The following is a 6,000-nucleotide window of genomic DNA, read 5'->3' on the forward strand; positions in this document are numbered from 1 at the left end:
TTGGCTCAGGACGGCCCTACCCGAAGGACTCACGGTGTGCAGCCCTATTTGTTGAGATCAGCCCCTCTGGCTCTTTCTCGGATGAAACCAAGTGGGCAAAGAGCCGTTCCTAAGCTGGGGTCCCTGGGAGCCTTCCCTAGTCTACACCAGAACAGCACTCTGAGGGAGAGGAAACGCGGAGGTTTGGTAGCCAAATCTCCTATTCTGCAGAGAAACATTTCGTTGTAGGTGGGTTCCATCAGCCTTGCCATATTTTCTCAGCTGGCTAGGACGGAGGGCAGGCAGTCAGTTGGCAGGCTCACCTGAGGCCCTGCTTCCCAGACTGTGATACAGAACCCCCGCCTGCTGCAGCCCGAAGGGACGGCTTATGGTAAGGGGAAAACCCTGTGTTGGAAAGTTCCTGCCTAACCCTCGCACAAGCACAAGCATATGGGTCAGTGGTCCAAGACTTTCCCCACAAGTTTACCATGTTTGCTCCCATCTAGCCTCCGAAGGCCGAGGTTACCTAGCTGGGAATCACACTTCAGGAGAGGCACTCATGCAGCTTGGGACTGCAAGTTGTTTCACCAGGCAGCCCAAATCGAGTCCACCCACTTGCATTTTCCAGGGGCCGAGCCTGGGAGGGGCAACATACACTTTCTGAATGGGAAAGAAGCCCATGCCTTCAGTGTGAAAGGCCACTATGCCTCTTTGCTTTGGCAGCCCAGGGATAGCGTCGGCTCTGAAATGCTTCCAAAGGAGCAGAGTCAGAGAACCTTTGAACCACAGAGCAGGTGCAGCCCCGAACAAGGTCTGCTCTTGGCCTGAGAACACCCACTGCCCAGCGCTTCGTTTGGGTACACACGTGTAGAGGAAGGTTGTTGATTTCCGCTGCGTGATAACTTCTCCGGGCCACATAGCGTGAGGGCCAGTAGAGTGTCCCTCCATCTCATCCCGGCTTCATGTGCCGGGTGTATAAGGCAAACTCCCTGCTTGAATCCCTCCGTGGGCTACGTAACCTCCAGAGTGAGGTGGGTGATTGGGACCCAGTGCTGGTATCTAGGTTACTGCTCAGTGCCTCAACTTCGCAGCTGTTCTCTCTAAGCGGGTCCCAAAGGCTTTCTGGAAGAGTTTCCTTAGAGGGCCAGAAACAGGAAATTAGCCGACAGGCCCACGGGGATGCCAGTTCTCGGCAGCAACAACGCTACCACCGTGAGACCCTTGGGTTCTCTTTGGTAAATGGAAGAACAAATCTGCTTGGAAGCTTCTGCCATCCAGTTTGAGAATCGCACTTCCACCGCAGCCTAGGATTCCAAGTGTTGCCATGCCGCCACAATTTCCCATTCTTAGGCCTATGACGGCAGAGTGTCTGGCAGTCCTCAAAGAGACCTTAGGGATGCAGGCGTTTTGGCTCCTTCCACCGAGAAAGCAGCTCCTCCAGCTCCTCTGTCGTTAGCTAGTTCATGTTAGAATATCTCTAGGCGCCCTCTTTCCTCCTCCACGAGGTAAGACACAAACGGACTTGCCCTAAAGGGAAGAAGCCTTCTGAGTCCGGCAGAGAGGCAGCCTCTCCCACTCAGCATTCCCCGACGACTGAGCCCCTGGCATGGGTCCGAGACACGGAGAAAGACAGCCGTAACCCCGAGCTTTTCCACAATGTAGTATAGGCCTCACCCTGAAGCTCACGTCAATTTCATAGAGAAAACACCAGGCCTCGGTGTGCTTTCCTGTGGCAAGGAAACGTTGCTTTCATTCCTTAGGTGGCACATTGGCTCAGGACGGCCCTACCCGAAGGACTCACGGTGTGCAGCCCTATTTGTTGAGATCAGCCCCTCTGGCTCTTTCTCGGATGAAACCAAGTGGGCAAAGAGCCGTTCCTAAGATGGGGTCCCTGGGAGCCTTCCCTAGTCTACACCAGAACAGCACTCTGAGGGAGAGGAGACGCGGAGGTTTGGTAGCCAAATCTCCTATTCTGCAGAGAAACATTTCGTTGTACGTGGGTTCCATCAGCCTTGCCATATTTTCTAAGCTGGCTAGGACGGAGGGCAGGCAGTCAGTTGGCAGGCTCACCTGAGGCCCTGCTTCCCAGACTGTGATACACAACCCCCGCCTGCTGCAGCCCGAAGGGACGGCTTATGGTAAGGGGAAAACCCTGTGTTGGAAAGTTCCTGCCTAACCCTCGCACAAGCACAAGCATATGGGTCAGTGGTCCAAGACTTTCCCCACAAGTTTACCATGTTTGCTCCCATCTAGCCTCCGAAGGCCGAGGTTACCTAGCGGGGAATCACACTTCAGGAGAGGTACTCATGCTGCTTGGGACTGCAAGTTGTTTCACCAGGCAGCCCCAATCGAGTCCACCCACTTGCATTTTCCAGGGGCCGAGCCTGGGAGGGGCAACATACACTTTCTGAATGGGAAAGAAGCCCATGCCTTCAGTGTGAAAGGCCACTATGCCTCTTTGCTTTGGCAGCCCAGGGATAACGTCGGCTCTGAAATGCTTCCAAAGGAGCAGAGTCAGAGAACCTTTGAACCACAGAGCAGGTGCAGCCCCGAACAAGGTCTGCTCTTGGCCTCAGAACACCCACTGCCCAGCGCTTCGTTTGGGTACACACGTGTAGAGGAAGGTTGTTGAATTCTGCTGCGTGATAACTTCTCCGGGCCACGTAGCGTGAGGGCCAGTAGAGTGGCCCTCCATCTCATCCCGGCTTCATGTGCCGGGTGTATAAGGCAAACTCCCTGCTTGAATCCCTCCGTGGGCTACGTAACCTCCAGAGAGAGGTGGGTGATTGGGACCCCGGGCTGGTATCTAGGTTACTGCTCAGTGCCTCAACTTCGCAGCTGTTCTCTCTAAGCGGGTCCCAAAGGCTTTCTGGAAGAGTTTCCTTAGAGGGCCAGAAACAGGAAATTAGCCGACAGGCCCACGGGGATGCCAGTTCTCGGCAGCAACAACGCTTCCAGCGTCAGACCCTAGGGTTCTCTTTGGTAAATGGAAGAACAAATCTGCTTGGAAGCTTCTGCCATCCAGTTTGAGAGTCGCACTTCCACCGCAGCCTAGGATTCCAAGTGTTGCCATGCCGCCACAATTTCCAATTCTTAGGCCTATGACGGCAGAGTGTCTGGCAGTCCTCAAAGAGACCTTAGGGATGCAGGCGTTTTGGCTCCTTCCACCGAGAAAGCAGCTCCTCCAGCTCCTCTGTCGTTAGCTAGTTCATGTTAGAATATCTCTAGGCGCCCTCTTTCCTCCTCCACGAGGTAAGACACAAACGGACTTGCCCTAAAGGGAAGAAGCCTTCTGAGTCCGGCAGAGAGGCAGCCTCTCCCACTCAGCATTCCCCGACGACTGAGCCCCTGGCATGGGTCCGAGACACGGAGAAAGACAGCCGTAACCCCGAGCTTTTCCACAATGTAGTATAGGCCTCACCCTGAAGCTCACGTCAATTTCATAGAGAAAACACCAGGCCTCGGTGTGCTTTCCTGTGGCAAGGAAACGTTGCTTTCATTCCTTAGGTGGCACATTGGCTCAGGACGGCCCTACCCGAAGGACTCACGGTGTGCAGCCCTATTTGTTGAGATCAGCCCCTCTGGCTCTTTCTCGGATGAAACCAAGTGGGCAAAGAGCCGTTCCTAAGCTGGGGTCCCTGGGAGCCTTCCCTAGTCTACACCAGAACAGCACTCTGAGGGAGAGGAGACGCGGAGGTTTGGTAGCCAAATCTCCTATTCTGCAGAGAAACATTTCGTTGTAGGTGGGTTCCATCAGCCTTACCATATTTTCTCAGCTGGCTAGGACGGAGGGCAGGCAGTCAGTTGGCAGGCTCACCTGAGGCCCTGCTTCCCAGACTGTGATACAGAACCCCCGCCTGCTGCAGCCCGAAGGGACGGCTTATGGTAAGGGGAAAACCCTGTGTTGGAAAGTTCCTGCCTAACCCTCGCACAAGCACAAGCATATGGGTCAGTGGTCCAAGACTTTCCCCACAAGTTTACCATGTTTGCTCCCATCTAGCCTCCGAAGGCCGAGGTTACCTAGCTGGGAATCACACTTCAGGAGAGGCACTCATGCAGCTTGGGACTGCAAGTTGTTTCACCAGGCAGCCCAAATCGAGTCCACCCACTTGCATTTTCCAGGGGCCGAGCCTGGGAGGGGCAACATACACTTTCTGAATGGGAAAGAAGCCCATGCCTTCAGTGTGAAAGGCCACTATGCCTCTTTGCTTTGGCAGCCCAGGGATAGCGTCGGCTCTGAAATGCTTCCAAAGGAGCAGAGTCAGAGAACCTTTGAACCACAGAGCAGGTGCAGCCCCGAACAAGGTCTGCTCTTGGCCTGAGAACACCCACTGCCCAGCGCTTCGTTTGGGTACACACGTGTAGAGGAAGGTTGTTGAATTCTGCTGCGTGATAACTTCTCCGGGCCACGTAGCGTGAGGGCCAGTAGAGTGGCCCTCCATCTCATCCCGGCTTCATGTGCCGGGTGTATAAGGCAAACTCCCTGCTTGAATCCCTCCGTGGGCTACGTAACCTCCAGAGAGAGGTGGGTGATTGGGACCCAGGGCTATCTAGGTTACTGCCCAGTGCCTCAACTTCGCAGCTGTTCTCTCTAATCGTGTCCCAAAGGCTTTCTGGAAGTGTTTCCTTAGAGGGCCAGAAGCAGGAAATTAGCCGACAGACGCACGGGGATGCCAGTTCTCGGCAGCAACAACGCTACCAGCGTCAGACCCTTGGGTTCTCTTTGGTAAATGGAAGAACAACTCTGCTTGGAAGCTTCTGCCATCCAGTTTGAGAGTCGCACTTCCACCGCAGCCTAGGATTCCAAGTGTTGCCATGCCGCCACAATTTCCCATTCTTAGGCCTATGACGGCAGAGTGTCTGGCAGTCCTCAAAGAGACCTTAGGGATGCAGGCGTTTTGGCTCCTTCCACCGAGAAAGCAGCTCCTCCAGCTCCTCTGTCATTAGCTAGTTCATGTTAGAATATCTCTAGGCGCCCTCTTTCCTCCTCCACGAGGTAAGACACAAACGGACTTGCCCTAAAGGGAAGAAGCCTTCTGAGTCCGGCAGAGAGGCAGCCTCTCCCACTCAGCATTCCCCGACGACTGAGCCACTGGCATGGGTCCGAGACACGGAGAAAGACAGCCGTAACCCCGAGCTTTTCCACAATGTAGTATAGGCCTCACCCTGAAGCTCACGTCAATTTCATAGAGAAAACACCAGGCCTCGGTGTGCTTTCCTGTGGAAAGGAAACGTTGCTTTCATTCCTTAGGTGGCACATTGGCTCAGGACGGCCCTACCCGAAAGACTCACGGTGTGCAGCCCTATTTGTTGAGATCAGCCCCTCTGGCTCTTTCTCGGATGAAATCAAGTGGGCAAAGAGCCGTTCCTAAGCTGGGGTCCCTGGGAGCCTTCCCTAGTCTACACCAGAACAGCACTCTGAGGGAGAGGAGACGCGGAGGTTTGGTAGCCAAATCTCCTATTCTGCAGAGAAACATTTCGTTGTAGGTGGGTTCCATCAGCCTTGCCATATTTTCTCAGCTGGCTAGGACGGAGGGCAGGCAGTCAGTTGGCAGGCTCACCTGAGGCCCTGCTTCCCAGACTGTGATACAGAACCCCCGCCTGCTGCAGCCCGAAGGGACGGCTTATGGTAAGGGGAAAACCCTGTGTTGGAAAGTTCCTGCCTAACCCTCGCACAAGCACAAGCATATGGGTCAGTGGTCCAAGACTTTCCCAACAAGTTTACCATGTTTGCTCCCATCTAGCCTCGGAAGGCCGAGGTTACCTAGCTGGGAATCACACTTCAGGAGAGGTACTCATGCTGCTTGGGACTGCAAGTTGTTTCACCAGGCAGCCCAAATCGAGTCCACCCACTTGCATTTTCCAGGGGCCGAGCCTGGGAGGGGCAACATACACTTTCTGAATGGGAAAGAAGCCCATGCCTTCAGTGGGAAAGGCCACTATGCCTCTTTGCTTTGGCAGCCCAGGGATAGCGTCGGCTCTGAAATGCTTCCAAAGGAGCAGAGTCAGAGAACCTTTGGA

This window comes from Eschrichtius robustus, chromosome 19, assembly GCF_028021215.1.
Source record: "Eschrichtius robustus isolate mEscRob2 chromosome 19, mEscRob2.pri, whole genome shotgun sequence".
NCBI lineage: Eukaryota > Metazoa > Chordata > Mammalia > Artiodactyla > Eschrichtiidae > Eschrichtius > Eschrichtius robustus.